Raw genomic sequence first — 11,770 nt, 5'->3', positions numbered from 1 at the left:
TGTCTGTAATGCATGAACACCCATATCTCGTATTCCATGGGTTTTTGCATGCATGTTTTTAAATAAAAATACTTATTTCATGAATACCCTACATGTCTACAAGTTTTCATGTAGTTGTATTATATAATTATCTTCATGCCATGATTCAAGATACATACATGCTAAATACAAGTTATTTCATGAAATCATGTTTACAAGTTGTTTCATGAAACCATGTTTACAAGTTATTTCGTGAAATCATGATTAAAAGTTATTTGCAAGTTATGTCACGAAAGTCACGAGCTTCTTAGCCAACTATATCATGTTCATGTTTTTAAGAGTTGCACAAGTTACCGAGAAGGCTCAGATAGCCTGAAACTACGTAGCCACCGTAGGACAAGGATCGCTCCGCTCAGTTAGGATGATTCCTTAATTTACATTGAATGGATCCATCAGGCACGTTACCACTTTATACCCTGGCAAGGTATAGGGGCTTTGCTGGTCCGGTGAGGTACCAGACTCCACGTACCCACATTGGTGATATTGTATTATCCGTTTATGAAATGCTCTCCCTACTTACCATGTTTTACTCATATTAAATATATATGTACCCATGCTCATGCTCATGTTCATGTCCAGGTTTTCAGTTTTAGTTCTTATCATATTATTCAATGTCCCATGTTATTTCTTTCAGTTGCTTTATATACCAGTACATTCAATGTGCTGACATCCCCTTTTATTGCCCGGGGGCCTGCATTTTACGATGCAGGTACGGATTTATAGGGCGACGCCTCTGCTTATTAGGATTTGCACGTACCAGCTTATTGGTGAGCCCCATCTCATTTGGGGTTTAGGCATTGTCTTTCTTTATTTAGTTTTGCATTTAAAGGTATACTGGGGGCCTTATCCCAACAAGTATGTTACGTGTTTCAGACTCATGTTAGAGGTTTCATAAACAAGACAAGTGGCATGCTAGACTTCAGAGTTGGTTAGTCGGTTTGGCTCATTTATGATATTGTCCGCATTCGTGACTTAACCAAGTACTTATGTTTAATATTATGACTTATTATGTTTTACAAAAGCTCATCATGCACTTCACATTATAATTTCGCTCATGTATGCCTCATGATGATTCAGCAAGCCATGTGGTTCGCTCGATCACATGCGGTCAGGCACCGAGTGTCGTGTTACACCCAGGCCATGGTTCGGGGCGTGACAAGTCCAATTCCTGAGAAAGACATAAGAAATAGTCTTTGCTGTATTTTCTCTCCTTTTTATTTTATATTTGTAGGAGTAGTATTTTATTTTTAATTTCTTTCTTACATACTCCTTAATGGAGTAGTTTCTTTTTGTTGGGATAGTTGAAGAAGCTTGGTATGATGTTATAATAATTATCTTTACTTTAATTTTTCCATGTCTTGATATTCAAATCTTTGATCTTGCTTCTTTTAGTCCTAATTCTCGCGGAGGGATTAATTCAAGCTAGTTTATCAATTCAAAAATCTCAATATTATTTCTTTTAGTCCTAATTCTCACGGAGGGATTAATTCAAATAATTTTGTTGGTTTAAAATTGTTATCTTATTTCTTTCGATCCTAATTCTCACGGAGGGGTTGATCAAATAAGTTTAATAATTTGAGGGGTCTCTATTTTATTTCTTTCAGTTCTAATTCTCGTGCAGGGACTGACTCAATAAGTTCATTGATTTTAAGGGCTAATCGCAAGAGGTCTTTATTCCTCATAACACAAATCAAGATAAATAAGTTTTCCTATTATTTTGTGGAATTTACTAGAATAAGACTTTATTATAATAGCACCAAGTGGATTCAACGACTCCCAACTCTTTTTTTTTTTTTAATTTTTCTAATAAGCTATTTGTTTTATTTTAAGTAATTTATAATTTTAAAACCTCTCCTTTCATCAATTTGATTCTCTCAAATAGGACCCAAGACAATACACATTTGTAGCCTAGGTTGTTCCAATCTCTGTGGGACGATATCTTAAATTATAATAGAATTTGATAAAGTACGGGCGAATTTTACTTTGCACTTTGGTCTTGTCAGTGTTCTTAATATTCCCTTTTGGTTATTGAGAATCTTTCCGTAATCCATGAAAACCCATACTTTGCATTCCAAGGGTTCTTAAATGCAAGATATGAACTTTTATGTTTATGTCCATGAACTTCTACATTCTTCCATGTTTTCATACAAGTTATATTATATATCTATCTTCATGTTATAACATATTCACGGATCATGTTTACAATCATGTTTATATAATTCATGGGCTACTAAGCCAATTATATCCATGTTCATGTTTTGGGAGTTGCACAGATTACCGAGAAGGTTTAATACACAAACTACGTAGTCTAGCGTAGGATGAGGATCGTTCTGCCCAGTTAGAACGATTCCTTCATGTTTACCCATTGTAGGTTATTGGATCCATTCATGTTCATGTGCATGTCTTGTACCCCAGCAAGGTACAGGATGGCTTTGTTGGTCGGGCCGAGATCAGACGCCAGGTACTTACGTTGTGGTTATATATCGGTTATTCTAAGGCTCTCCCACTTAAAAATGTTTTACTCATGTTACATGTACATTCATGTCAGATATACTCATAACTATGTTTAGCTTACAGTTTCAGTTCTATTATATCATGTGCCATGCCATTTCAGCTTAGTTTCTTTACATACCAGTACAATTTGAATGTACTGACGTCCCCTTTTATTTGCTCAGGGGCCTGCACTTCACAATGCAGATTTACAGGATGATGGATCAGCTCGTTAGGACTTTGTACGTATCAGCTATTGGTGAGCCCCATCTCATTTGGGGTTTTATCATTATTTATTTCATGTCAGTAATGCAGATTAAAGTATACTGGGGGCCTTGTCCCGGTAAACAGCTTAGCAGTCAGACTCATGCCAGATGTTTCAAAGACTAGACTAGCTCAGTTATGTCATGTCAAACGTTCAGAGTTATATAGCCAGTATTGGCTCAGTACTTACCATATTTTCAGACTATTTCCGCATCATGTTTAAACAGTATTTTCATTAGTATTATGACTCATGCTATTCAGACTATTCATGTTTTAAAGTGTATTCTACATTAGTACATGCCCCATGTTGATTCGACAAGCCATGTGGTTCACTCATTCACATGCAGCAAGGCACAGAGTGTCATGTTACGCCCAGGCCATGATTCGGGGCATGATAAAGCTTGGTATCAGAGCCTAGGTTCAAGTGTCTTAGGGAGCCTAAGAAATCGTGTCCGGTGGGGTCCCTTTTATATGTGTGTACACGCCACACATTTGAACAGTTGACCACCAAGACATATAGGATTGTCTAACTTCTTTCATACTCTAGATGGTGTAGTTAGAGCTATGTTTACAGGAATCCTTCTAATTCGTGTGCACTACATATTTCACACAATGCCTGCAAAAAGAAAGTACACCAAGAGGACATCAACCACTAGCCAAAAGGCTACTGCTGAGGGCTCTCAAACTCAAGAAGTTCACACCGAGGCTCAGGGGCTTGCATCGGATGCAGTGCCCCCGATTTAACCCCCAGCTATAAAAAGGCCTGAGAAGGTCCGTCCTACAGTTACTCTGCAGCCTAGTGCTACGACATGGATTTTAGGGGAGCTATCTAGCTGCTCACCCAAATTGTTGCTAACCAGGCTCAAAGTCAGGAGATGGCTCCTAGCACAAGCACTAGTGGGGGGCCGAACTGTTTTAGACCAAAGAATTTCTGCATATGAAGCCTACAGTGTTCACGGATACTGTTAAGGGGGAAGATCCTAAAAACTTCATCGATGGGCTTCAGAAAGTATTATGTGCCATGCATGCTACCGAGACAAAAGCAACAGAGTTGGGAGCTTATCAGTTACAGGATGTTGCTCATATTTGGTATGAGACATAGGAATAGTCTCGCGGGAAAGATGTGTCTCAAGCAACTTGGGACGAGTTTGTAGACGCCTTCATTAACCACTTCCAGCAGATTGAGGTCAAAGAGGCAAAGGCCAACGAATTTGAGAGACTATGGTAGAATGACATGAGTGTGAATGACTATTATCTCAAGTTTGTTTCTTTGACCAAGTATGCTTCTCACATGGCCGCTGACATGAGGGCCAGAGTTAGGCGATTTGTGTTGGGCCTTATACCCAACTAACATGGTGATGCGAATATTGCTGCTTAGAATGGGATGATGACTATCACTAAGATAGTTACTTTTGTTTAGGGCATTGAGGACAGAATGAAAGATGAAGAAGCTCTTCAGAAAGAGAAAGACAGAGAGTTTAATAAGAGAGCTAGGCCTACAGATAACTTCAGTCATAGGGGAGGTAGAGGCAGAAAATTCTTCAACAACAGGTCATCAGGACCTGCTCCATCTGCAGCCAGTGCCCCAGCCCCAAAGTTCAGGAATGATCAAAAGAGACAGAATTTCAGGCCAACATACTTATATTCTCAGGCTAGTGTGGGTTAGAAGACTTATGATAATTAGGTCTGCAGTAAGTATGGCAAGAGGCACCCAGAGGTGTGTCACATGGGTATGGATATATGCTATGGGTGGGGCTAACGGGGCCATTTTTAAAGGGACTGTCCATCTGCGAGACAGGGTACCGGTGGTAATGTGGCTCAGTCCACAAATTCAGCAGCTCCTTCGAATTCTCAAGCCCAGTCAAGGCATGTGCAACTAAGTCTAGTAATACAGGCGAAGGTCAAAATCTCTTGTATTCTTTAGCAAGTCATCAGGATACAGAGGCACGTGTAGATGTTGTCATATGTACATTAATAGTTTTCACCTTTGACGTTTATGCCCTTATTGAACCAGGATCCACCTTATCTTATTTAACCCCAGTTATTGCTAAGAAATTTAGGATAGAACTAGAAAATTTGCATAAACCCTTTGAGGTGTCCACTCTAGTTTGAGAGTCAATTATAGTTAGACATACTTATAGGGGTTGCCCAGTTTTCGTCTATCACTGCATAACTATAGCAGAATTAGAAATGGTAGACTTTGATGGATTAGTTAGCTTCATGTTATGCCACAGTGGGTTCTAGGACCAAAATAGTAAGATTTTAGTTTCCTGATGAACTATTCATAGAATAGAAATGCAATTCAGTAGTACCCAGGGGTAGATTTATTTCCTATCCCAAAGCCCAAAAGATAATTTTCGAGGGGCATATCTATCACTTAGTTCGAATCAGGGATACAGATACCCAGAACCCAACTCTCAAGTCCGTATAATTTGTTAATGAGTTTCCAGAAGATCTTCCCGGAGTACCTCCCGACAGGGAGATGGACTTTGGAATTGATTTACTTCCCGGCACTAAGCCGATATCTATTCTTCTATACAGAATGGCTCCAGCAGAGTTAAAATCCCAGTTGCAAGATCTTCTTGACAAGGGATTTATTAGGCCAAGTGTCTCACCTTAAGGAGCGTCAGTCTTGTTTGTCTGAAAGAAAGATGGTTCCTTATGCATGTGCATTGATTACCTTCAGTTGAACAAGGTCACCATTAAGAATAGATACCCTTTCTCCAGAATAGATGATTTATTTGACCAACTTCAGGGTGCCCAGTGTTACTCCAAGATTGACCTAAGATCAGGATACCATTAGTTAAAAGTTAAGCAAGTTGGTATTCCAAAAACCGCTTTGAGAACTCATTATAGTCACTTCGAATTTCTTGTCATATCATTTGGGCTGACAAACACACCAGTTGCTTTCGTGGACCTTATAAACAGAGTTTTCAAGCCTTATCTTGATTTATTCGTCATTGTGTTTACTGATGATATTTTGGTGTATTCCTATAGTAAGACTGAACATGCAGAACATCTCAGAATAGTGTTACAGACACTTCAGGATCATGGGCTTTATGCGAAATTTTCAAAGTGTGAATTTTGTCTTAAGTCAGTGGCGTTTTTAGGCCATGTAATTTCAAATGAAGGTGTAAAAGTTGATTCTCAAAAAATTGATGTCGTGAAGAATTGATCGAGACCCACCTCAGTATCTGATATAAGGTGTTTCTCGATTCTGGCAGGCTATTATAGACGTTTTGTAGAGTGATTTTCCTTTATTTCAGCTCCATTGACTAAGTTGACTCAGAAAAAGGTCAAATTTCAATTGTCAGATGCGTGTGAGCAAAGTTATGAAGACTTGAAAAAGAGATTAACTTCTGCTCCAGTTCTGACATTACCAGAGGGAACCGAAGGGTTTGTAGTTTATTGTGATGATTTGAGAATTGGTCTCGGATGTATCTTAATGCAGCATGGTAAGATTGTAGCTTATGCATCCCGTCAGCTTAAGGCTCATGAAAAGAATTATCCAACTCATGACTTGGAATTGCTTGGTTGTTTTGTACTTAAGATATGGCGTCATTATTTGTATAGAGTTCACCGATTATAAAAGCTTGCAGTATATCTTCAAGCAAAGAGAGTTGAACCTCAGAAAGAGGATGTAGCTCGAATTGCTTAAATATTATGATGTAGATATCCTCTATCATCCAGGGAAGGAGAATGTTGTAGCCGATGCTCTTAGTCGGCGTTCCATGAAAACTTTAGCTCACATTAAGGCAGATAAGAGAATTATGACAAAGGAAGTTCACCGCTTAGCTACCGTAGGAGTTCGACTCTTGGACCCGTTTGATCTATCCATTCTTACAGAGAAAAGGACTTTCTATGAGCTTCAAGTTTTCAGAAAATATGGCGGATCCATCCTTAAGCCGTTTGGAGTCAATCCAGAATACCCATTCTATCATGTATTCATACCACTGCACAACGATTTTCCACAGGAGCTATTATAGATTTTCTGGTACTTGTGTCACCAGTATTATATCTTTACGGAATTCAAGTGCGACATGTTCCGACATTTTGACAAGATTGAACCTGCTCTCAGAAAGTTTCTACAATGGTTCAAACCACGAAGATATTGGGTTCAATGTTTCTGAGACTCCTACGTAGCGAAAATATTCATGCTACATCGGCCGATAAAGATTATTGACGGAAAGGTCCATGCTCAGCCAGATATTTCACTCTGGTGGGAATTCCCCGTCTCCATTTTGTCCTTAGAAGATGAATAGTAAAGCATAGAGAATTATTTTTCAGCAAAATAAGTGCATTCTAAAGGAGATATGGCCAAAGGAGTTGGCTCGTTGGAATTACACTAATAATCATCCCCACTGGGAAAGAATCCGACAAGCAGCGAAGGAGTACGAAGTACCATATGAAGTCATCAGGGATGAAGTCACTCAGGCTATAACAAGGATAAGATTGAATCTTTCATCTCAGAATTCACAAAAAATAGATTGTGAGATCACGGGGCCATCCAGCAGGAAATGTTACTACATGAAATATCTAGAGACGGGGTCATTTGTGGATTTTAAAAGAGTATGTATTTTAGATGATTTCAATTGGTTTAAAGTACTTATTTGATTGAAAGTTTTCATAATCGTTATAAAGATAATGATTTCTATTGAGAAAAGTTTTATGTTCTTAAAAGTTTTTGAAATGACAGGTTTTGATAAAGCGAATGTTTGAGGGTTCGCTCAACTCTGATGAGAATCGAGTGCCGGTCATGCCCTACCACTGTTAGGGTGTGCAAAGTGGTATCAGAGCAGTTCGTTCTACAGGTTGTCTGCAAAGTCGTGTCAGGTAGAGTCTTGTTCATGGGTGTGTTGTAGACCACACTTATGAACAGGAGGCTACAGGGCATCTAGGATGGTTTCCCTTCATTCAGATCATAGATTGTACTGTAGAGCTGTGTTATAGGCCTTTAATCCTTGCCGCTAACTTTAAGATTTGAATTTTGATTAAGTGATTGTAAAGTGCAGCTATGATTGCGAGAATTGTTCGTAAGAAAGGTAAGTTCTCTGGTTATTAATGATTGTTATTTGAAGTAAGTGTTGCAGGTTAAGGATTGCAGTAAGAAAGGTATGCTTCTTATCGAATTGAGAATGCCATTGTGAAGAACATTTGTACAGGTATATATATGGTGTTGTAATATGATTGTGGCCCTGTGAGGCAAGTTGATATATTTTAATTATGGCCCTGTGAGGCAAGTTGATATATTTTGATTGTTGCCCTCTGAGGCTTGTTGGTTAGTCAGTATACGAATGGGTAGTACAAATTACGAAGAGGTTAACCAAAATCTTGTTTAATTTGATTGTGATCAGTATATATATGTGTGCTATGATCAGTAAGATACACAAGTGTAAACTGAAGAATGAAAGGTTAATAATAGTTGTAAATCAACTGAAAGGAGGGTTATAAGATGGGTTTAGAATGAGTTTGAGAGTTAGGTTAAAATTACTCGAGGATATAGAAGTGAGTCGAGGGTTAAGTTAAGTTCTCTCGAGTATTAGAAGTAAGATTGATGAACTAAGATTAATGTAATAACATTATGAGAAGAGACTTAAGAGGGGAAGCAATGATAAGCAAGAAGTTATCCGAGAGGTGAGTTAGTATAAAAAAGAATAAGCTTAAACGAGTAAAGAATGAAACAAGGAAGAGAAAGAAATATGATTATATGTGGTTGAGGAAAGGGAGTAATGTGTCCCTTATAAAATCAATATAGCGAAAGCATCAATGAGGTTAAATAAGGAAGTTGAAGCTTATAGAAGAAAGATAAGTATTGAAAAGGACTTTAGGAATTGTGAAGGGTTGAGTGATATTAGTAAGTATTGGAATTGGATACGAGTATTAGTCTTCATTTAACATTCGAGGACGAATGTTTCTACAAGCGGAAGGATGTTACACCCCGAAAAATTTCGCGTTACCAAGATTATGAGATGACTTAGTATGGGCTCAGGGGAGAGTAAAGATATACAAGGATTAGGGATGAAGATTCTGTTATATATGTATAAGAATAACTTATAGATGACATTAGAGGCCATATGGTATAAGTTGGTTAATACGTTACTTGATAAATAGCCATTGTAACCGTAAGTTAAGGTGGGACCCACATGTCAGAATTTTATAAAGGTCAAATGACAATTTATATGAATAGTACATGGAAAGTTGAGCAAGTCTTAAGAAGGACACTTAAGCCAAATATGAGCATAAGCACTCCAAAAGGATGATTTAAGGATACGTTTTCGGGTGATCTAGCTTTACGAGGCCAACACACCATCATAAGCTTAGAATTTGGGGAAACACAAAACATGAAAGATGTAGATAATTAAAATACCTTTCCAACCATAGCTCATGAGCCTTACAAGACATAGGGATAAAAAAGTTATAGACATTTTAAGGCAGAAAGGTCAAGCTGGGCAGTGGGCTCGGCCCAACCCGACTCAAGGTCGGTGGGAACCGACCCAAGACCCCTATATAAGGGCCAAATTCGTGCAATTTCTTCACATTTAACCCCAAAAAGACCTGAACATTTTAGAGAGAGGGAAGAGAGCCCTTAGAGAGAGAAACCAAGTTTTGATCAAGTTCGAGGTCCCGAATCTCGAGGCTCGTGAAGAGTAAAGTGTAGTACAAGTTGTTGCCGTCATTTTAAGCTAAAAGATAAACTTGGGGGATGTTAGTTTCGTGGTGGCTGCTCATATAAGGTATGTTTAAGATGTTAATGATGTTCTTACCATGATCATTGATAGATTTGACGGGTTGCAATAGAGAAAATAACGTTGAAAGTTTGGTTATCATTTTTGGATATCAAATAACTTGGGGGCTGTTTTGGTATGATTAAATGGATAGAGTTAGTTGGATATTGATATAAAATGATTGTTGATATTGTTGTTGATGTTGTTGATAAGTTGCTGTTCTTGAATTTGGGAGAATAAAGTGTATGAAGATATCGTATACAAAGCGTATACTGGGCTGTTTTGGTGTATATCTTTGGGAGTTGATGCTTTGAGTTTAAAGAGGCTTATATGAGATAATTGATGTTGTTGTTGTTGGTTACTGATTGTGTTGTTAAATTGAATTGGAATTAGAGGGAAGCGAAGATTACAGGGAAAATACTGCCCGAATTTACGGAAGTTAATTACGAGCACAGAGAAGTATATGAACCTTTTTTCAAGTTGTCAACGGTTTCCTTCACCTTGATTGTAGATTGGCCAGTGTTTGAAAGTATAAGTTAAGCTAATCACGTAAGCGACATGGTATGTAAATTCCTTTGGCATGATTCTTGTTGTTATTCGTTCTATATGTACTCCATATGATTCCATTCTTAAACGAGTCAGGTCTAAATGTTTCTTCTGATGGCTTATTGATATTGTACTCCTATTCTGTTCTGAAGGGACCACCATAAGGTGCCAAGTTAAGTTGTGTATATGGTTTTACTAATGATTTCGAGGAAATGAGCTTTATACTAAAGGAAACATAAAGTTTGATTTTCAGAACCACTCCGAAGGGGGTGCGAGATTTTACTACTTCATTTCATTTACCATTTATGTTTACATTCCATAGTATCATCCCTTTGTATTGATATGATCATTTATTCTTTGGGTAGGGCAATAAAATGAAATTGAGTAGAATATAAGTAGTAAGAATTTCATAACAATTCTACCCTCAAACACGAAATATTCCTCCTAAATCTAGTGAGGTACAAATTTGATAACTTCTTATGAAAGACTAAGGCTAATAACTGGATTGTGATGAATTGATTAGTGACTTACGATATGAATTGAAATTGATAATTGTGGATTGAGTTTGTGTTGATATGATGGTGATATTAAGACGGAAGCGGCTGCCCAAAGGGGTCATTATTATTAAGCCAGAAGCGGCTGCCCGAATGGGCCATCATTATTTATCCCGGAAGCGGCTGTCCGAAGGGACTATTGTGATACTAGATGGAAGCGGCTGTCCAAAGGGACCATTCTGTTAACATGTCGGAAGCGGCATGTATGTTGGATTGCATTATTTACTTAAAGATTGTTTCTTCGTGTGCACGTTTATGTTTCTTCCAGCGAAGGTTGCAGGTATTGAGTTAGATTGTGATTTCTTCTCTCCTAAGTCAAATTATGATTATGATTTCTTACCACCTTACATATTCAGTACATTGTCGTCGCGTCCTTTTGCTTGGGACGCTGCGTTCATGCCCGCGGCCCAGTTGTTTGAGGTTAAGTGTATAGCTAAGATGCTTGGACGTCAGCTGAGATTGGCAAGTTCCACCTCATTCTGGAGTTGTGCTAAGTTATGTATAGATATGTATGATTATGGGTATGTCGGGCCCCGCGACTCATAATGTTCGGTTGCTTCTTAGAGACTTAACGAAACAGTGTCCTGTGGTATGTTTGTCGAGATGTCAACAAAGTGATGTCAGTTGAGTCATTTGTGAATTTTAAAAGAGTATGTATTTTAGATGATTTCAATTGGTTTAAAGTACTTATTTGATTGAAAGTTTTCATAATCGTTATAAAGATAATGATTTCTATTGGGAAACGTTTTATGTTCTTAAAAGTTTTGAAATGACAGGTTTTGATAAAGTGAATGTCTGAGGGTTCGCTCGACTCTGATGAGAGTTGGGTGCCCGTCATGCCCTACCATTGTTAGGGTGTGACAGTCTGCTTCTATCTCACGTGGTTGATCGTCATCATCAGTATTGCTGCGAGTTTCTAGGGTTAGCACGCGCGTTCGCTGCCTTAAAGACTCTTTCTATTTTTTGTCTTACTATTCCTATTCAGAGACATAGACAGATTTATGTATTATTACTCCAGACTTGTATATTTTCATTAGATGCTCTTGTATGACTTAGACTAGACCCTGGGGATATTTTTCTTATTCCGCACTATTTCTATTATATATAATTGTGAGACTTACGTAATTATTCTTTACCTTGCTTGATTTTATT

Source organism: Lycium ferocissimum, chromosome 9 (assembly GCF_029784015.1).
Source record: "Lycium ferocissimum isolate CSIRO_LF1 chromosome 9, AGI_CSIRO_Lferr_CH_V1, whole genome shotgun sequence".
Lineage (NCBI taxonomy): Eukaryota > Viridiplantae > Streptophyta > Magnoliopsida > Solanales > Solanaceae > Lycium > Lycium ferocissimum.
This window is presented reverse-complemented; position numbering follows the sequence as displayed.